This window comes from Vulpes vulpes, chromosome 5 (assembly GCF_048418805.1).
Source record: "Vulpes vulpes isolate BD-2025 chromosome 5, VulVul3, whole genome shotgun sequence".
Taxonomy (NCBI): domain Eukaryota; kingdom Metazoa; phylum Chordata; class Mammalia; order Carnivora; family Canidae; genus Vulpes; species Vulpes vulpes.
Window position 1 is genome coordinate 87,581,957 of NC_132784.1, and position 23,458 is coordinate 87,605,414.

The following is a 23,458-nucleotide window of genomic DNA, read 5'->3' on the forward strand; positions in this document are numbered from 1 at the left end:
ATCTGCCTGAGAAATCTTCCCTGTGTTTAGGAAAGGAAAGTAATTGCAATAACTAAACCACTTTTTCATGGTATACCTACCTTTTACCCACTCCCTTCTGTGCACAGAAGTTTTTCATCTTGTTTAGCATCTCAGAGCTCCTTTTGATCTGTTAGGTGAGATATTGCCTTCTTTGAATTGACTTTTGCCCAAATGAAGTCAACATTTTTAATAGGCTTCAGTTTATCTTTTAACATGGCTAATATTCTGGCTACCTGGGATCATGGAAACCTTTGCCCTCCTCCCAAGCCCAGTTTCAGAGTATGCAAGTGCATGTTTCTGAGGTCCATTTCCTCCAGGTAGATTATAAGCTTGGCACATGCACACTTAGGCCTGGGCATGATCAAGGAGAGCTGTTCAGGGGTTGGCAGATGGAACTGGATGAGTTGCTCATGGTGAGCCAGTAACCTGGGAGTGGGAAGAGAGGAAAGCATGAGCTCTGAGTTGGAGACTTGCAGACCAGGCACCAGCACTCCACGTTCAAAAGTTTGAAGAATTCAAGAATTTAAAATTTTGGATTGGCTTTTAGGTCATTATGAAAATATCAAGGTAAGAATGAAGAAGACATTTTATTTAACAGCATGTTAACTTCTTATCTTTTAAACACTTAGCTATATGGTATGTTGGACTTCATACTTAATGATCTTGGCCCTATCATAGTCTGGGAGGGTTTGGGGGACTAATTTCACCTTTATACGAGTGAGAAAACCTGAGATTCAAAGAACTTGAATAATTTGGCCAACGTCACATAGCCAGAAAGAGAAACTGGATCTGTCTGGTTCAAAGGGCTATGAAGAAACCATTATATTGTGCTTCCCTGACATTGTAACATCACCCTTCCAATATTTGGGGAAACTTCACGGTAACTGGTTTCAAAGCCTGTGGTGGTTTGGTGATATCATACTACCATGGTGGCATCCAAGGAGTATAAAATACAAGCATAAGGAGAGCAAAAAATGCTGTCCTTTTTGTTTATTTTGTATTTTTAGCACCCACAAGTAGGTACCTACAAGCATATAGTAGGCACTCAAGACACCTGAGTTGAGAAATGAATAAATTCAATAATGTTGGTGTTTACAGCCACCCTGGTGTAGTCTCATATATAATGTGTGACTGTAATCCCCCACTGATAACACCTCAAGAATAGAGGAGCAATATAATGATTGGAAAAAACTCTAATGAGCAATCTATTCTAGGTGTGAGCAAAGGATTTGCTTTCTACAAGGTGATTTTTATTTTTAAAAGGAAGAAAAGGAAGAAAAAGTGAAAAAAGAAAGGAGTATAAAATAACACTGCCAGTTTTAATAGAGGCTTTCATCTGGGAAAGGAAGAGGGATATGTTTTCCTCAGGTCTGTCAAAGTAACCTATAAAACAAAACAAAGCGAAGCCAAAAACAAAAAGTCAAATCTGTCAATCACCAATTGCTCTGCAATTAAACAGCACCTCCTCACCTCACTTATCCTGGGTGATTCAGCAAATGGCAAAATTAGCACCTCAATTGATTATGAATTATTCAGGTAAATGGGTCATAAACTGAGATTTAAGAGATGGAAAGGAGTGAGGGCTACGGATTGCCATAGGGATATGATCTGCCCAGGGAGGTGTACCGCAAAGGCAGGCTCTTCCTTCTGAGGACAAGCACCTGGAGACAGGAGCCATGAACCATGTCAGGAAAATAAATTTGAATCCGGAAAAAAAATCAGCATGTCTACAGATAAAAACCTCTGCACACACAGTGGGGTGAGTCATTGGAAGGGTCAAACTGAGGGCTGGCTCTATGGTTGGTGCACCCAAAATGGTTAGTGATAAATGACACCTGAGCTTGGCTCATTCCAGGGCTGGTGGGGCTGATTTAATACAGAAAGTTACATCGGTTGTGAAATGAGACTTCACCAGCAGCACAGCATTAATAATCCTTTGTTTTTATGCAGGAGGATTGTATTATCTTTACTATGGGCTTAAAAATCTCCTCTAGGATTTCTGTTCCTTAAGTGTCTCTTGCTAACAGGAGCTTGGTTAAATTGCTTATAAGAACAGAGGAGAGAGGTTGTAAATTGCAGACTTCCCAATTCCCAGAGCTACTCAACAATCTTGTACATTTGAGGGACATTAATATCTCATACAACCCTACTGCAGTCTTGGGGGGAAACACACACACACACACACACAAAACCCTTCCTTCTTCTCTATCACATTTTCTGCTCTATTATTTTATCTCAAATAAAAGCATCTTCACCCCTCGTTTTCTTTACGACCTTGCTGCTTCCACCTGTCTAAGCAGGATAATCTTTTATCGCTATCAGCTTTGTTTCTAACCTTCGATGACTTCTGGGCTTTTCTGGGACAGTAAATACTTCTGAATGACTCAGGAGTCTTCACATTCTGATTTCTCTTCTGATAAGGGATTTCAACTCCCTACAGCCACCAACGACGGATGCTACGGGAACAACTAAGAGAACAGGTAAGACAGTGATGAGGAGTTCCTGACAGTTCAACTGGTTTTGAGGCATATTATTGAAAGTCCAGTGAAAGGCTATTGTCCAGGAGACCATGCAAATTCAAAGTAGTAGGCACTCTTGAGATCAAATCTCCCCTGCCATTGCCACGGGAAGGTCTGCCTGTCTCTCGATTAAACAATTTACAGGACTTGAATATGGGACTTAAACTTTAGAGAACCAGATGCTCCAAATTGATGTATTTACTAAAGCAACTGCTTGCCTCTGACTATCCCAGGAGGAGTTAACAGTTTATTAAAATACATAAGCTGGCCAGTTTCTGTGGCAAGAAGTAAAGAACTTGGAATAATCCAGGAAAAATATATCTGAAGTTCATCAGCAATCTATTTACCAGTTCCTAACATTTCCTACAGGGTTTTTCTTGCTGACATAATCTCTTATTCATTCAACAAATATTTATTAAATGCCAACTTCATGTCAGTCAATTTGACAGGGACTTTGGAATCAAAGAGAACATCCATTCCTGACCTCAGACAGCTAATGGTCTAACGGGGAAAGACCTCACAGTGGTTTAATGACCTCCATAAAGGTCAAATTCTGAGATATTGGACTTTTTAGCACTTCAACATATAAATGATGGCCGAGCATATAGTAGGCATATAGTAGGCATTCAAGAAGTTTTTAATGAACAGTGGGAGTATAGGAAGACAGGGAGTATAGGGAATATAGGGAGATGTCGTATTAACCATTTATACCACTGTTCATTAAAAACTTCCATATTGAATGCCAAGCTCTTTCGCCTTCCCACCATCTTGAGCAAAAATAAACACAGTAACCATGGAAGCCACAAGTTGAAGTAAGTAAAACCACAAGAGAAAGACACCAGATTCTTGAACCACCCCTGGAAGGAGACTATTCAGTCTGCCAGGATCATATACTTGACATTACACAAGCAAAAAAAAAAAAAAAAAAAAATTTCTATGTTTAAGCCATTGTACACATTGAATTTGTTCAGCAACTAACTTTGTAAAATAGTCTTGGGTTGAAAACACACAACTTGTGCTTAGAAACTGAGTTGCAAAAAAAAAAAAAAGAAAGAAAGAAACTGAGTTGGTTGCCTATCTTCAAAATAATGCTCAGAACATATATTTTCTTTAAAGATGCAATAGGCTTATTTACTTTGATTTTTTAAGACATATCATGGTTATAATTCCCAGTAAATTCTCTGATAAAGCAGCCACCAGAGTCCTCAAAGTATTTGAAAAAAGTATCCACAGATCTTACCTTAGGGATCCCTCAATGGCCAACCAAATTCTTCAGTTGTCCTAAGCCTCAAACCATATCTTTAGCTACACCACATCTTTTAAGATAAATTTGTAAAACGAGTTACAGAGAAATGTTGATGAAATGTCTTTAATATTATTTTATAGAATTAACATTTTTGAAGGCTGAACAACTGGAACCAAATTCAAAATGACTTTAAAATATGGGAGATTTCAAGTTGTTCCTCACTAATTTAAAGTAGAATTGTGGTAAAATATTATATAAAGTCATCAAATATCTGAGTCTACCTGAAATTACGTGAGCCTAAAAAATATAGCCTGAAGAAATATTTCACCAGATTTGCTGACACTGTGATTCATATAAGTTTTGAAATTAGAATTTTAATGCAAGAATTTGGAGATTAAAAAAGACACTATTGATGAGCTGCACAATATTAGATCTAGGCCATTCTAACTCCATTCAAAGAGTTGGCTTCTAAATTCTAATTATCTGTTGATGTGTCCACAAAATTTAATAGTCAAAGAATCTGAATTATACACATTTAGTGAGATACAATAATAGTATGCATTCGTTGATGGGTCCTATTTATTACTTGTCACCTGTATTAGTGGAAATAGGGAAAATATCTTGTAAATCAAGCTGTGGGATATTAATGCCAGGGATAAAATTATAATTTGTACTTTAGGATAAATGCACAAGAAGAGAAAAATATAATTGCTTGGAGAACTTTATTAATAACCCAATGCTCAAATGATCAGAACAACTTTGTTATTGCAATGTTCTGTGCCAAAATGCATCTACCCATATATTTACCAATTTCATTTAGCCCAACAGTTCACTGGGTTCTATTGATGAGTTGTTTCATTTTACTGGAAAGTTTAGGACATTGCCAATATCATAAAAATAACTAATTAAAGAAGTCAAACTGGATATTAACTCCTTATAGGATATATAGTTTACAGATATTTTCTGCCATTCCAGAGGCTTGCCTTTTTAATTTGATGACTCTTTCCTTTACTGTGCAGAAACTTTTTAGTCTGATGTAGTCCCACTTGTTTATATTGACTTTCATCGCCTGTGCTTTTGATGTCAATTCCAAGAAATCATTGCAATAACCAATGTCAAGGAGACTTTCCCCTGTGTTTTCTTTCAGGAGTTTTACAGTTTCGGGTTACACATTTAATCTATTTTGAGTTGGTTTTGTGTGAAGCATAAAATAAGGGCCAATTTCTTTCTTTTGCATGTGGATATCCAGTTTTGCCAACACTGTTTATTGAATAAACATCCTTTACTCATTGTGTACTCTTGGCACTTTTGTCAAAAATTAATTAACTGTATATGCTTGAATTTACTTCTGGGCTTCCTACTATGTTTCATGGACATATGTGACTCTTTTTATTTCTGTATCATATTGTTTTGATGACTGTAGTTTTCTAAGAACTCCTACAACTCAATAGCAAAAGTAATCATAATAATCCAATTAAAATGGAATAAGGACCTGAATAAATATTTTTGCAAGGAAGAACTATAAATGGCCAACAATTACATGAGAAGACTCTCAATGACACTAGTCATCTGAGAAATGCAAATCAAAACCACAATGGAGATACCACTTCACAGCAGTACTTATGGCTATTATCAAAAAGTAAAGGATAGTAAGTGTTGGTGAGGATGCAGACCAAAAAGTAACCTTTGTACACTCTTAATGGGAATATAAATTAGTACAGGCATTATGGAAAGCAGTATGGAATTGTTTTAAAAAATCTAAAATAGAGCTACCATATGACCTAGCATCCCATTTCTGAGTATATACATACAAAGGAAATAAAGTCATTATTTTAAATACCTATGTCCCTATATTCACACAATAGCCAAGATATGGGAGCAACCTAATTATCCATTGATAGATGAAATATTACATGTATAAAATTATTATTCAACCTTAACAAAGCAAATCCTGCCATTTGCAACAACGTGGATTAATCTAGAGGACACTAGGCTAAGTGAAATAACCTAGACACAGAAAGAAATAACTGCATGATCTCACTTTATTTGGACTCAAAAAGAAGTCAAACTGATGGTAACAAAGAGCAGAATAATGGTTACCATGAGTTGGGATTTGGAGAAAAAGGGGATATTATATTGGTCAAAGATATAAGCTTTCGGTTATAAGATGAACAAATTCTGTAGACCGAATGTATAATATGGTGGGTATTATTAATGATAATATATTGTGTCCCTGAATTTTGCTGAGAGTAGATCTCAAATATTTTGACCACAAAGAGAAAAAAAGAAGGTGGGAGAGTAACTATGCGAGGTGATATGTATGTCAATCAAATTGATTGTGGTAATCATTTCACAACATATACATATATTAAAACATTACATTGTACAACCCAAATATACACAATTTTTATTAAATAATGCTAGTGAAAAAGTTAAGCTTGGACCTTTTGGGAGCAATCTGTTTTTTTTCCCTTGATTTCCTTCTCATCTTTTACAATGACTTTGTTGGATGAAATCCTGCACATTGACCAACCAGAGTTCATTTGCTTATTAAATTGATGAACACATACCTACTGAGTATCTACTCTATGCTTATCTCAGGATACAATTATTAACAAAGGGGGCAAAATCTCTATCTTCAGATAAGTTAGATTATAAAGGAGATAGATAATTAAACAGGAACAACGCAGCTTATATCAGAGTCCAACTTCAAACTTGACTGCTTTCAGATCTCCTGAGTTTGTGATGGCTTCTAGCATAAAATCTCAACTGCGTTAGATTCCTTATCAGTCCATATGGTAGCAGCATAATTCTATACTGCTAAGAAATATCAGAAATAAATGTGTTGCCAAGCACAAGGCATTGCTGCATCACTTTGTCAATCACCATCTAGAGTACTAGACATCAGAGAGTGTCAGGAAACCTAAATTCAAACCATAGATCTACAATTTGCATTCTCTTGGGGGAAAAAATTGATCTCACCTCTCTTTTATTATCTTTTTAAATAGGGACTGTGTTGGCCGACTCATAAAACGATGGCAGGAAAATAATTCTTTTGATGGTGATAAAACAAAATCTTCCTCACTGGGGCAGCCAGGTGGCTCAGTGGGTTAAGCATCTGCCTTCGGCTCAGGTCATGCTCTCGGGGCCTTGGGATCAAGCCCTACATGGGGTTCCCACTCAGCAGGGTGTCTGCTTCTCCCTCTCTCTGTGTTCCTCCCCTTGCTCCTGCTCAATCTCTCAAATAAACAAACAAACAAATAAATAAATAAATAAATAATCTTAAAAAAAAAAAAAAACCTCTTCCTCATCAAATAAGACATTAGGAAAACCCTCGATATTTTGGCACAGGTCATAAACATGTTAACACTGTGTACATTAGTTCACTTATTTTTCTAGAATTATTATGCTATTTCATAGGGCTAATAACTAATTCAACTCTGAAGGCTCCTTTTGTTGTCCACATATACAGGGTAGGGAAAATAAAGAGATGAGCAAAGTCAGGGAAGAGAAATGACTACATGTTTTGATTTTTCAATGACGGTATTTGATTTTTCCATTCCTAGACGTCTTGATGGTAAGAAGAATTGCTTAAGTTTATATAGCGTTCAATAACATAGTCATAAAGTATATAAGAAATTTCCACAGCAGTTTCCTTTGCAGCATCTTTTGGCTTTGACGCAATATCTGACATGGGAGCTTAAGGAAGAAAATAGGGTTAAATCATTTTGTCCCCGTAGAGCTGCGTAAAAAAAATAAATAAATAAAATAAAGACAAAATTGTTCAAAATAGTATTAGGGAAATTTATATCACTACAGAAAAATAAAACCCTTAGATTATATAAATTACAATCTCTCCCTGCTGTTAGGTTTACTCCTAAATCATCCCTTTTAAAAGGGGGAACCAGGAGGGCCCAGTCTGTTAAGTGTCAGACTCTTGATTTCAGGTCACGATCTCAGGGCTGTGACATTTAGCCTCGTATCAGGTTCCAGGCTGGCCCTCTCCCTCTCCTTCTGTCCCTCCCCACTCCCTCTCTTACAAATCAATCCATCAATCACGCTAAAAACGTATTTGAGAGCTGACAATCAGTTGTCTAGTAATACGTAGTCATAGCATGACACAGGTATGTATTTTATTTTCATTTTTAAATACATAGGTTCCTCAACCTATTAAAATTGGTACTATGGCCTTAAATTCACTTTTATTTCATGATCAAGTAGATTTGGCCACAAATGATACCTGGTCATTGTTTTACTTTCAAATAAATATAGCTTGAAAATATTTTACAGGTATTTCAGCATTGCCACGAGGGATGTGCTGAGATATTAATGTCTGTTCATAAATATCTTTGTGCTGAAATATTATAAAGAGTTGTGGTTAAGCTACTGTAGGCATAAAACAAATCATTGACCATTTATTTATCCATTCAGTCTTCTTTTCTCAAATGAGTGATGGCCCTACATTCGGGCATCTTTTACAACTCTTACATTAACCTCTTCCATGAGGAGAATGCAATAAATTTGTACAAAACCCATCCGAGATATTATTGTCCTCATAAAAACATTCCTTTATGAGTCCCAAACTTTAAAGTGCTTTTCTCCACCCCCACTCTGAAGTTGCCTACTGTCTTAAGTTATAAATATGTACAGAAATTCTCTGCCAAAATTAATTAATTTACAGTCAAATAAATACAAGTCAGTGAGCCACATGCAAAGAACCTACTATGTTCTCCAATGTGGAGGCAACAGCGGTAGGAAAGATGGACTCATATATAACCTTATCTTTGTGTAGAAAGAGTGTGTGTGTTTATATCCTCCTATAGGAGGACTAGGCAAGGACGGGGCATTGCTCAAATATCATACACATGCAAAGTAATAAAATACTAGTTTTAATCATAGATAAATCTACTCTCGTTTAATCCTTCCATTATACACTTTCATTTCTGCATTCCCTAAATATTTTATGAATGTCTTCCTTTTGAAATGTATTGGTCTTGCATAGTGCTGGTGAAAGGAAGGTCACACAAAAATGAAACAGACAAGGTCTCCGACCTCAGGGAACTTACAAGCGCGTCTAAATGTTGGCTCCACTGCTCTGGCGACTTTGAAGAATTTTGCACATAAAAGCATTATTGGGAATAAACCAATAAATGACAGAGAATAAATTATGTCCAAGTAAGGTAGCAGCACCAGTAAGTGCGAGTGAAGTAAGGGCACCAGTTCCCTTCCCTGTGCCTGGCTAAAAAAACAATAGGTTTCCTATGACTGGGATGGACCTATAGTTTTAGGAAAGTATAATGAGTTTGTCCTCTCCTTTCCCTACAATTCACCCCTCTAAAAGACAAGACCTTTTAATATGAGATAGATGTGAAAAATTGAAATCCTTGTGAAAAGCTATTAAAATGGCAGTCACAAAATTCATGATCTTGAATGTGTGCCCAAAGTGAACTGAGAGGAAGGCCTTTGATCACCACCTAGCCCGAAGCAATGAAGAGTCAGGAGAACCTAAGGAAAAGTTTTTCATAGTAAGATAATTTCGGGGCGGTTTTTAAGGTTACTAATTGAATCTGTTAAAGAAAAAAAAAAAGGTGGAGTAATACACATTTGTATCATGAAACGGTTTTACTCTAAAACAGTGGTTTTGAACATATTTTAGCAATGAAACTCTTTATTGAAACAACATCTAGGTCTAGTATAAAAACCAATAATCAATGAAATGCTTTGGTGGAAGCCGAGATAGGAGCCCCAGCATGGGTCTTGGCTTCCCCTGCCCTCCAAATTTTCCAGTGCTAGGAGATTTTGGGTCATCTGTCTGTAATCTCTGTGTCTCCAAGAAATATGGGTTTGGGAGCCAGACACAACTGGATTTGAGTATCAATTCTTTTCTATTATTTATGGAACCTAAATCAAATCATTGCAAAATTTTAAGCCTTAGTTTTGTCATCTGTTAGAGGTTATGACACAAAGTTAGTGGAAAAATAAAATGAAAAAAATATTTGTAAAATACGAGGCATACAGTAAGTCTTCAATAAATGTGAGTTTTCTCCTTTTTTCTAATACAGTGTGCACTGGATTTTACACTTTGGTAAACTATCAGAGTTTGTGGCAAAATATCAAACTACCAAAGTTGTTCTGTTTTGTTTTTTAGGAAATGATCAATACATTTATCTGCATCTAAATGTACAAACTCAAATCCAAAATTAAGGGACAGTTCTAAATGGATACATACATATAGTTTTATTTAGATTATTGATTTTTTGCATGATGACTAAGGAAAAAGAAAAGGCTAATTAATGAGATGAAGTTTACTAGCTTGAAAGATTTCTGTACCTCTATTTCTCCTTTTTTTCTTTTTTAAGGATTTTATTTATTTATTCACGAGACCCACACAAAGAGAGGGAGAGACACAGGAAGAGGGAGAAGCAGGCTCCATGCGGGGAGCTGGATGTGGGACTCGATTCCAGGACCCTGGGATCAGACATTCAACCACTTAGCCACCCAGGTGCCCCTCTCCTTCATTGTTTTAATTTATATTTTTTTAATTATAGAGAAAATTTCACATGTATTTATTATTTTCCTACCTTGAAGAAGATATTCCCTTAGTTGCTTGTGGCTTGTTTAAACTCCTTTGTAATTAGAAATAAATTAGAAAAAATGAAATTGCATATTTACGTTTTTAACATATAAAATTAACATAATTGAGATTTTACTCAAAGCAAAATCCATTATGATTTTTTTATAACCTATAGATTCCATGTAAGTTATGGGTTTTAAATTGTATGCTTTTTAAAATACATATACTACTTTCTTACAATCATTTTTATTTCTGTAGAATCAATAGTAATTTTCCCACCTTTATTTCTGATTTTAATACTTTTAGTCTCTCTTTACTTCTGAGTATATCTAGCAAAAGGTTTGTCAATTGATTTTTTTTTTAAGAACCAACTTTTGATTTCATTGATTTTTGTCTATTGTTTTTTTACTGTTTTGTTTGTGTTCTGATCTTTATTATTTCTTTTCTTCTGCTACCTGTGCCTAGTTTGTTCTTCCTTTTGTAGTTCTTTTAGTTGTAGAGGTCGGTGTGGATTTGAAGTCTTTCTCTTTTTTTTTTTTTTTTAAGATTTAATTTATTTCTTCATTTGAGAGCAAGAATGAACAGTGGAGGGGCAGAGGGTGAGTGAGGGAAAGAATCTTAAGTAGATGTGGCACTGAGCACAAAGCCTGATGCAGAGCTGAGTCTTGCCACCCTGAGATCATGACCTGAGCCCAAATCATGAATCGGAACCTAACCCAGTCACCCCGTTCTTTCTTATTTTTTTAATGTAAGCATTTATGGACTACAAATTTACCCCTTAAGATTTTTTTCACTGTATTCCTAAATTCTAGTATTTTCTGATGTTGTTTTTATTTGTATCTATGTATATTATAATTTATCTTTTGTTTTATTATTTGATCTATTCATTAAGAGTGTGTTTAATTTTCATAAATTTGTGAATTTTCTAGTTTTGTTTATTATGTTTTTAATTTTATTTCATTGTGATTGGAGAAGATACTTCATATGATAGCTATCTTTTAAAATCTGTTGAAACTTAATTTGTGGCCTAATATATGGTTTATCCTGGAAAATGTCCCATGTGCACTTAGGAAGAATGTGTTAACTCCTGTAGAGTGCTCTGTGAGGGTCTGTTAGATCTCTTTTATTTATTGCATTCTCTATTTTCTTACTTATCTTCTATTTGGTTATCCTATCCATTATTGAGAATGGTGTATTAAAGTCTCCGATTATTACTTCAGAATTGTCTATTTCTCCCTTCAATGTTGTTGGTCTTTGCTATATATATTTTTATGGCCTGTAATTAGGTGCACAAGTGTTTATAATTTTTACATATTTTTGCTACATTAAAAATTTATTAATGTATAATGCCATTTTTTGTCTCTTGTAAATTTCTTTTTTAAATTTAGAGGTTATTTTCTCTAATATTAGTACAATAATCATTGCTCTCTTTTGGTCATTATATGCATGGAGTAGCTTTTTATAGATTTTCAATTTCAATGTTTTGTGTCTTTGTATCTGAAATGACTCTCTTGTAGACAGCATATGGTTGGAGCATGTGTTTTATCCATTCTTTCAATCTCTGCCTTTTGATAGGTAAGTTTAACTCATTTACACTTAATGTAACTACTGATAAGAGGGAATTAACATAAAAGAATGTAGTAATGTATGCTTTGTAGGTTTTTTTGTTCATTTTCTGTATAACTGTCTCCTTTTATGTCTAGTTGATTCTTCAAAGAAAAATGTTAAAATCCTTTCTCATCTTAATTTTGTCCTCTCTTTTCTTTATGTTTACCATGGAAATTACATTTAACATCCTAAAGTTATAACACTCTAATTTGAATTTATATCTCCTTTATCTCAGTAACATACAAAAACTGCTTCTTGATAGCTCTGTTCCCACCCCTTTTTGTTGTTAATGTCACAAAGTTACATCTTAATACCTTCTGTGCCCCAAAACATAAACACTCAAATTATGCAAAACAAACAAACAAAAAACACGTAGCATTACAAGCCAAAGTTACAATAACACTGGGTTTTAGACTAATAATTAAAAATATATTAGTCTTAAATCATGTAGAAAACAAAAAGTGGAGTCACAAACTGTTGATGCAATAATATTACATTTTATAATAGTCCATGTATTCAGCCTTATTGAGATTTTTCATTTTTTTATTGCTTCCAGTTGCTATCTAGTATCGTTTCCTTTCACCCAGCAGGACAGGTCTAAAGGTGACAAACTCATGCAGCTTTTGTTTATCTGAAAATATCTTAATTTCTCCCTCATTTTTAACTGGAAGTTTTCCTAGACAAAGGATTCTTGGCTAACATTTCTTTTTTCTTTTACTTTAAATATATCAGGTTACTGTCTTCTAGCCTCCAGGGTTTCTGATGAGAAATCTGTTGATAATCCTGTTGAGGAACATTTCTCTATTGGCTGATTTTAAGATTTTTTGGTAGTCAAAAGTTTGATTAAAATGTGTCTTGGTTTGGATCTCTTTGATTTCAACTAACTTGGAGTTTGTTCAACTTCTTGAATGTTTATATTCATCTTTTTCTCAAATTTTGGAAAGTTTTCAGCCATTAGGTCTTCAAATGCTCCCTCTATCACTTTTCTTCTCTCTTCTCCTTTTGGGACTCTCACAATGCATGTGTTGGTCTCTCTGATACTGTTACACTGATCCCTTGGGTTCTATTCACTTTTCTTCAATACTTTTCTTTTGTTCTTAGACTTGATAATTTCCATTTTCCTAACTTTGCTGACATACTTCTGCTTGCTCAAATCTGCTTTGAATCATTGTAGGGTATCTTTTATTTCAGTTATCGTCCTTATCAGTTCCATAATTTCCAGAGTCTCTATCTACTTATTAGAGCTTTCATTTTGTTCATTCATCATTTTCTTGACTTTCTTTGCATCTTTTTTTTTTCTTTGCATCTTTAAGCATCTTTAACTGTTTAAAAATCTTTGTCTGGTATATCTGACAGCAGGTCGATTTCAGAGTTTCTGTTGATTTGTTTTCCTTCTCCTTTGAATGAATTGTATTTTCCTGTTTCTTTTCCTGCCTTATGGGTTTTTTGCTGTTGTTGTTCAATATTGGACACTTGGATCTAATAACTAGCTCTGGAAATCAGATTCTTTCTTTCCCCCATTTTCTTTTGTTGTTGTTGTTGTCATTGATTTCATTATTGTTTTTGTGGTTTTAATTCTGTGAGCTCTCTCTGCATCAAGGATCAGTCTGAAGCGTGAGCCCAAGGTCTTCTGTTCTCTTATGACTCTATGCCTTTCCCTTGGCATACCTGGCCACTTTCCAATTTCTTCAAAATATACAGTTGTTTTTGAATGTCTTAGTCTTTAATGTCTGGCTTCCAAAAGAGGAAAAGGAAAAACAAGAAGGGAGGAAAGAGGCTGCACCTTTACATTTTCTGGCAATCTCTTCAGCTAGAGAGGAAGGGGCTAATAACAAAGGGGTGGGAGGTGTAACAACAATGGTCACCTATCTCTTTGTACTTCAGAGATTGGAAGTAGCAATCATCATCCACAGCACGGATCCTCTATGATTAGGGAATAGGGTCTTTTTTGCTCTTCCTGGCCTCTGCAAACTGTGTGCAGGTTGTTCCAGGAACACATGCACATCTGCCTGCCAAAAGGTTGCTGGTGGAGGATGAATGGCTGCTAGTCTGCTGAGATGAAATCGAACAACATTAAGTGTGATTTGCCATCCAAGTCTTTCCCTGGAAGTTGCAAGCCTTTGGATAAACTGCAAGGATCCAGAATAGTTGCATCGGACTGAATCTGCCAGTGGACTTGTCTAGGTTGGGAGACAAATTCTTGGTGCTTCCTATTCCACCATCTTCCAGTGTCCATAATATTTTGCCCAATTTTTCCATTGGAAGTATTTTGATTAGTCCAAATGATGTTGAATAATTTTACTTTAATTCTAGAGAGGACATTTACCCCTTTCTCTTTCAATTCTGTTCTTATATATCTCATATATCTCTATTTTTATTATTCTCTTATTATTCTTATACATCTCCTAACTCTATAACAGTGGCCAATAAAAGCACTTAAGTTTGAGACTATTGTAGAATATTGATATTTGGTTAATAAAATCAGGCCCAGTGTTCCTGAGTGATAGTGCAGATTCATTGACAGATCCTTACTGTCCAAATCCTTCCTTTCCAATACTCCTTGTTAATTATCAATAGTATCTACCATCAAAATACTTTATGGCACACATGTAAAACACTGCTTGTCTATTGAAAGGCTATCTTATTTAAAGGTTATGCTATTGAGAGGCCACCTTATTTAAAGTCATGCTGAACCTTGGATAACCTTGAAACAGTATCCAAATATTATCTGTCATATACTTAAAAAATATTTTTTTCAATATTCCCCTGGCTATTCAGGGTCTTTTCTGATCCCACACAAATCTTAATATTATTTGATTCAACTCTGTGAAGAAAGCCCATGGTATTTTGATAGGGATTACATTGAATGTGTAAATTGCCCTGGGTAGCATAGACATTTTCACAATAATTATTCTTCCACTCCATGAGCATGGAATGTTTTTCCATCTCTTTGTGTCTTCCTCATTTTCTTTCAGAAGTGTTCTGTAGTTTTTAGGGTATAGATACTTTACCTCTTTGGGTAGGTTTATTCCTAGGTATCTTATGGTTTTGGGTCCAATTGTAAATAGGATTGACTCCTTAATTTCTCTTTCTTCTGTCTCATTGTCAGTGTATAGAAATGCCACTGATTTCTGGGCATTGATTTTGTATCCTGCAACATTGCCGAATCGCTGCATGAGTTCCAGAAATCTTGGGGTATAATCTTTTCAAGCTGTATTACAAAGCTATGATCATCAAGACAGTGTGATACTGGCACATAAACAGACACATAGATTAATGGAACAGAACAGAGAACCCAGAATTGGGCCCTCAACTCCATGGTCAACTAATATTCAACAAAGCTGGAAAGAATATCCACTGGAAAGAGGACAGTCTATTCAATAAATCGTGTTGGAAAAATTGGACAGCCACGTGCAGAAGAATGAAACCATTCTCTTACACCAGATACAAAGATAAACTCAAAATGGATGAAAGATCTAAATGTGAGACAACAATCCATCAAAATCCTAGAGGAGAACACAGGCAACACCCTTTTTGAATTTGGCCACAGCTACTTCTTGCAAGATACATCTATGAAGGCAAGGGGAAAAAAAGCAAAAATGAACTATTGGGACTTCATCAGGATAAAAAGCTGCAGCAAAAGAAACAGTCAACAAAACTGAAAGACAGCCTACAGAATGGGAGAAGATATTTGCAAATGACACATCACATAAAGGGCTAGTATCTAAGATCTATAAAGAACGTATTAAACTCAACACCCAAGAACCAAAAAATCCAATCATGAAATGGGCAAAAGACATGAACAGAAATTTCGACAAAGAAGACAGACACATGGCCAACATGCACATGAGAAAATGTTCTGCATCACTTGCCATGAGGGAAATACAAATCAAAACCACAATGAGATACCACCTCACACCTATGAGAATGGGGAAAATTAACAAGGCAGGAAACCACAAATGTTGGAGAGGATGTGGAGAAGGGGAATGCCCTGCATTGTTGGTGGGAATGTGAACTGGTGTAGCCACTCTAGAAAACTGTGTGGAGGTTCCTCAAAGAGGTAAAAATAGACCTGCCCTATGACCCAGCAATTGCACTGTTGGGGATTTACCCCAAAAATCCCGATGTAGTGAACACTGGAACACCTGCACCCCAAGGTTCATTGCAGCAATGTCCACAATAGCCAAACTGTGGAAGGAGCCTCAGTGTCCATTGAAAGATGAATAGATAAAGAAGATGTGGTCTATATATACAATGGGATATTCCTCAGCTATCAGAAAGGACAAATACCCACCATTTGCTTTGACATGGATGGACCTGGAGGGTCTTATGCTGAGTGAAGTAAGTCAATCAGAGAAGGACAATCATCATATGGTTTCACTCATATGTGGAATATAAGAAATAGTAAAAGGGATTGTAAGGGAATGGAGGGAAAGCAAGTGGGAAAAATTAGAGAGGGAGACAAACCATGGGAGACTAACTCTGGGAAGGAACAAAGGGTAGTAGAAGGGGAGTTGGGGGTGGGGTGGGGTGACTGAGTGACAGGCACTGAGGAAGGCACTTGGTGGGATAAGCACCAGGTGTTATACTATATGTTGGCAACTCGAACTTCAATAAAAAAACAATAAAAATTATATAAAAATAAAATAATTATTTTTGAGTGGATTTTCTGAGGGTATTTTCACACATTTTCAACAATGTCATTTTACATTTAAGTCTTTGGTTTTTTACTTTTATGTGATTATGCACATTAGTATCCATTATTTCATCCCTGCAAATATGATCTTGAATGAGTTAATAGAGCAATAACCTTATATTACTGTCCACGATATGACCATGAAATAGATAAAGCAAGTTTCATGATCGCCATGTTACAGATGAGAATTTCTTTCAACCTAAACACATTTAACAATTTTGTCATTATAACCTAAGCCTTTTCTTTCTTTTGATCCTTACAGCTTTGTGGTAGCACATAGTATGCATTTGAGAAAAACTTGTTGAAATAAATTAAATCCTAGCACAAAAATAATTTATCTGAAAGAGTGATGCATCTCTGAATCCAAATTAATTTATTTTTACCACTGATGAATTATGAATCCTGCACAATGAAGAACAGGCTAAAACAAATTTGACAAAGATTGTTCTTTGAGCAATAAAAATGTATATTTTTGAGAATATATTTCCTGCCTAAGAAATAATAATGTGTGTTTGTTGAGAATATATTACATACCTTACAGGTACTATAAAGCTTCCTCATGTATAACACAATTGCTATATGACAGGTGCTACTCTTATCCACATTTTACAGATGAGAAAATTAAGACTGAGAAGTCAAGTAACTTGTTCCACATCATGCAACCTGTAGATGGCAAAGTAAGGGCTCTAATTCAGAGTAGTTAGTCTCCTTGTACTGTCCCCCAAAGCTCTTACATTGTATTTATCTCATTGTTGATATGATAAGCTTTTTCCTGAACAGTTCCAATGACTATAAAGAACACAATAGAGAATTTTATAATTATTTTCTATTTTCTCACTTGTGCAATCTGCCATTTTCCTAGGTAATGCTTTTTTGAAATTGAGAGGCATTGTAGCTAACTATAGCCGTCCCTGCATTAGAGAGATAAAGGATGATTTAGATAAGTAGCTAACAATTTGCATTTATCTTAAGGAAAATTATAGCAATGATCTTCATGCAGTTTCTATCACCTCATTGCTCGGAGACCCCTTGCTCAGATAGAGTCTTTGCTGGAAAAAAAAAAAAAAAAAAAAAAAAAGAGTCACAGACTATGAGTCACAGAAAAAGCAAACACAAAACCATGAGAATCTATCCCTTTTGTTGCCATTACTTCATTTCTCATCTAAATGATTTGATCTCTTCTTGCTATAGCTAAGTGACTCACAAAAGCTTACAGGATTTACATGACCAATAAAAATCATTTCCACTGTTATATACAGGTGACAAAAATGTTCTCTTGCTGAAATGATCAAAGAGGGAATAATGTTTTTATGTTACCAAAAGATGAAGCTATTTTCTCCAGCTAAACTACACATTCATTTATGTCAACTGAGGAAAGGAAGAAAAATCTCCTGATCTTTATTACTATGTAATTAAGCTTTAGACATTTTTTTGATTGACACATTAATATGAGAGTCGAATAAGTTTTGAACTTGATAGTAAGAACTCAGGAATAGAGTAGTAAGAACGTGAGAACAGAAGTTAAAGACATTTAATACTGAAGAAGAAATTGGGAAATAATATCAGGCAGATTATGCTCAAACACAAAGAAATGAGAAATTAAATTTCTCCACTGGAGAATAAAGAAAAGCACAAGGGCTTAAAATCCTGCTGGCAGCACCTGAAGTTTACTGATAGAGTATATTATATAATCCAGATATCCATGAAGACAATTCAAAGAAATGTCACTGACCTTTTCATTTTAATTTAAGTGCATTAAAAATATTACAGCAATAATGGGACATAGACTGTTGGAGCTGATCACCCAGGTTACCAAAAAAAAAAAAAAAAAAAAAAAAAAGGTAACTTATGTTATAGATAAGGTAATTAAAACTCAAAGGGAGAGCTAAAGTAACTTTTGCAAAGTTATACCATCAATTTGTTAAAGAATTAGTAGTGATCTAATTCAACTTTTAATTTTTGTGAAAAAGTTATCTCATGAGAGACATTCTAATAATACATGAACTTAAGTTCTGGACCAAACCTTTCAGTCATTCTTATCATCTATGGTCACAAATTCATTGCCTTTTGTCAGAATCTTCACATACTTAGAAGAGATTTAAATCTACAAATTACTCATGGTCAGGGAAAAGGCCACACTTTGGGGAAATGTATGGACACACTCGCTGTAGAACGTTAAGCAAGCTACATTTCAGCAGAGTCTGGCCTCATGAATCCCAAAATGTAGTCCCTGGCAAAGCAGCACCACCATCATCTGAGAACTAGTTAGAAATAAAGATCATTAAATTGTAATCCAGACTTTGTGACTCAGATATTCTGGGGCTAGGCCCTCCAGCTGGGTCTGATGCAACAAGGTTTGAAAAGCCCTGGTCAGGGATCCCTGGGTGGCACAGCGGTTTAGCGCCTGCCTTTGGCCCAGGGCGCGATCCTGGAGACCCGGGATCGAATCCCACATCAGGCTCCCGGTGCATGGAGCCTGCTTCTCCCTCTGCCTGTGTCTCTGCCTCTCTCTCTCTCTGTGACTATCATAAATAAATAAAAAATTAAAAAAAAAAAAAAAAACCCTGGTCAATGGGAGGGGGAAAAAGCAAAACAAAACATACTGAAGAAAAAAGATATGGATTGTAAGTTTAGTCCTAGCATCTAGTCGATGTGCTACCATGGGTAATTGACTTCTCTAAGATTCACGTTTTTTTCATTTCTAAAATACATGTGAAGTTAGAATGAGATAAATTATAGAGAAAGTTACAGAGAAAGACTAGAAAACCATCAAACTCCATGCCAGTGGGTTTCGATTCTGGGTGAGATTATAACCTCCAGAGAACATTTTGTAATGTCTAGGCATGTTCTTGATGAACACAGTGGTGGAAGAAGTTGCTAGTGACATCTGGTGGGTAGAAGGCAAGGAAGCTACCGAACATCCTACAATGAGCAGGACAGCCCCAAAACCAACATTCATCTGGTCAAAAGTGCTAAGATTCAGAAACCTTGTACTGCACCAAAATAATATATAGAAATGATACTCTTATTATTTAATTTGCCATCACTTCTGTCTCTCTTTATTTTGCTCCAATTTGTAAATCATTAAATAGACACTAACAATACCAGAGTACATTTTTAAAAACATATAATGCAAATAAAAAAATGCAGGTAAAACTTTTTGGGTTCTTTTTTAATCTCTGGCAGTTGTAGTCGGAAGATAAAAAGTGTTCCTTCCACCCCATGTTTACAATGTACATTTTCCTCACACGGAAAATAAATCAAAGTAATTTGAAGAATCTGCTTCAGTTCAGTTCACTGAACAATTCTGCCCCTCTACTTTGCTTATGATAACTTCTGGCCTTAGCCATGATAACCGACCTAGAAGGTCCTATACCTTCATATAATTAGCTATTTTGCCACAAGTTCAAATATTATTCAAAGCACCAAGTACTAGAGACATACAAAGCAAATTAAAATAGCAAAGGAGAGAAATAGCTTAGCAGGTTCTTTGCAGGTTAGTTGAAGAGAGTAACTTATTTTTCTATCCTCATTCTTTTGAGCTCATTCTTGGATGACGGACCCTGGATGGTGACTGCAGTGGAAATGGATCTCCTAAGGATGTCTCACCACCATCCTACTAACAGCTCTCATTTATGACTGGAGAAGCAATAAAAGTATATTATACCTGATAAGGGATAGTGGGTGACAAATGGTGTTCGGGGATATGGAAAATGAATTATATGGTTAAATTTCTTCCTATATTTGTTATAAGGATTTCATCTGCAGTTGTAGTGCATCGTATCCACACCAATGGCCAAGATTTTATTCTCAAGAGCTACCTGCTCTTTTAGATTTCATCCCTTCCAATAGCTTATAGAATGGCAAGTAATAGTCAAGTTTTAGATTCTTACAGCATAGGAAATTTGCTTATGTTCAGAGATTTTAAGTGTTAAAAGATAACAGATGCATGTCTCCACAAAAATAGAAATAAAGATAAGCTCCATTGTTTCATTTATCTTAATTGAAAGAAGCCCTTCCTTTCAACATGCGACTCCCTACGTTCTTGGTATTCTGAGAAATCTAAAGATAGCATAATGTGGGATGAAAGTAAGGAGGTCATTTTTAGAATATTCATTATTATTCATTACAATGGCTTGGGTATGTGACTGGCACTTCACATGTGGAAATGAGGGATGTTCACCCCTGATGTGCAGTACTGGGCTGCGTGTAAGAAGAGTTATCCTGCAGTGGTTACCCTGGATTAGCTGGGTGGGCCCAGTCTAATCACAGAGCGGAGAACCATTCCTGGATGTGGTCACAGGAAGATGTGACTATGGAAAAAATGGCCAGAAAAAAAGATACTGCTGCTGGCTTGAAAGATAAAAGGGGATTAGCCACAAGCAAAGGAATGTGAGCAGCCTCTAGAAGCGGTAAAAGGAAAGAAAGAAATTGTCCCCTACAGTTTCCAGAAAGGAATAGAAGCCTACTGGCACCTTAGTTTTAGCCTGTTGAGACCTATGCCAGACTCCTAAAATGCAGAATGATAAAATAAATGTGTGATGCTGTTAGCCTCCAAGTGTGTGAACATTTGTTATAACAGCAATTGAAAATAAATGCCTTGCCCTAAATTGCCTATTGTCCTAAAGCATTTTATAGGGAAAGAAAATAAGAACCAGATAAGTTAAATATATTTGATGTCAAATCAAAGCTGTTGGTCCTGGCTTTCTATTCAAGTTCCACTGACATGTTATTATTCAAACATGCTGCCGTGTGTGTGTGTTCTATTTAACTTTCATATAAAATTCTTGAAGACATTTTGAATCATTATTTCTAGACCCTAATGTTCCTTTCCATGTGCACAAAAGTACAAACTTGAATTGTATAAACATCACAGTTTACAAAGATGTGTTACCCACTTTTTCATTTGGTTTCCATCGAAGTCATGTGAGGCACGCAGAGGAATAAAAACTCTTAAAAAAGTTGTAACTTTCTAAAGAACACAGAGTTCTAATACCAAAATTCCCTTTTCCCTAATACATTTTAAAACTATCAGTCAGATGTGTTGAAGGTTGACATGTTAGACACCATCTATTCCAACTCAGAGGTTTCTGTGGTAATAATGCTCCGCATACTAATAATAGCTCTTATTTAGAGTGTTTACTATGAGGTAAATGTGGAAAAGCTGGGAGGAATCTAAGATTTTTTAAATGTGCTGGAAAGCTAACAACTTAGCCTGCCATCATTGGGTGAATGCTGGCAGGAGGCTTAGGGTTATAAATGAAGTGCTTTATTACTCACAGAAATAGCATTAATTGGAGGATTAATGTATTATTGTGCCCCATTTCCACAGGATGACACAAAGGAGTCCAGGGGAGAAGGGCACATTGTGTGTTTTGGACAACAGCAAAGGAATTCTGAATTAAGGCACCTGATTCTTTTATAATGGTCAGTAAGCTTGTCTTCCCTCTGCTCCAGAGGAAGACACTATCTCGATCTTCCACGGCCGTTATTAAATAGACATTCCTAAAAAGATGTTGGGAGCAAAGGGCAGCAGTGGTCTTGCTTGCAAATGTGAAGACCCATACAAGACCCATAAAGAATTGTATTCTAACAGTGGGCAGTAGAGGGGTACAGCAGAGGGGACCCCTCTGTGCAGCAGAGGGGTACAATTTGGGTTTAGGCTTGACTGAAATTCAAAGTGTTTGGTCATTTTTGACAAACTGTCAGGGAAGGACTGCCTTATCTAGTTCATCTGAGGGAGTGAGGGATCCTAGCTTCAAAAAATAATTAAGACATTTTTATTTTAAAATGGCAAATGATTCTGAACACAGTAAGGTATCACTCAGAACTGCCACTTACCTACCTCCCAGACTCCTAAACTTGCAACAAGACCTCTGGATCTAAACATTAGTCTTTGAGGTGCTTGGGTGGCTCAGTCAGTTAAGGATCAGACCCTTGATTTGGGTCAGCTCATGATCTCTGGGTCAAGGGATGGAGCCATGCATTGGGCTCCATGCTGGGTGTAAAGTCTGCTTGAGGTTCTCTCCTTCTCCCCTCCTCCCATGATCGCTCTTCCTCTCTCCAAAATAAGTAATACATCTTAAAAAAAAATAAACATTAGTCTTCAAGGCAGTTAGACTTTCACTTCCTTCTAGTAACATGGTCCTTGGAAATGTAAAGGGCCCTTCATACTGCAACTTAGCCATAGTCATACCTTAACTTTGATATTTAAAGAACCCTGGATGTCAGTAGCAGCAGCCAGAAGAATATGTAGGCAGTTCCAACGATGTGGCAAAGAGGATTGGCACTATTCTTCCAAAATGAATTTCTGGAAAAATGTGCATATCCCCACCAGTTCTTGTCAGCAATATGCACCCTAGGAACCAGGGTCTTAAACACAAGAACTCAAGAGCAGTAATAAGGGAGACCATTTGAGAACCCAAGGCCAAGGAGACACAGTGGAAATTAGCTCAAGTGGCACTTGCTTAGAAAAAGTGAAGCTAATCGAGAGGAAAAGAAATGGTTTTTGACCAAAGATAGAAAAGGGAGATTGGATTCCGTAATAGTTAAAATAATAATAGACAATAGTATTTAGCAAGTGCTTATGTTCCTAGTATTGTGTCGAATCCTTATAATAATGTGTTAATATAGGTTATGATAAGCTAAGTTTACAAGTATTTAGCGGAAGTAACTTGTTACTAGCTAATTTCTCTGATACTCTATATTGAATCCCTTGGGGGGAAAAAAAAAATCTGTCTTATTCTACTATCCACTCAATACCTATGCCTTGGAAATCATTGACCTAACTCTTT

General features: G+C 36.0%; 1 pseudogene; it reads right to left on the minus strand.

Annotated features, from left to right (window-relative positions):
- Positions 1 to 260: 260 nt before the first annotated feature.
- Positions 261 to 23,458, minus strand: part of LOC112914503 (acireductone dioxygenase pseudogene) — a 60,526-nt pseudogene continuing 37,328 nt past the window's right edge.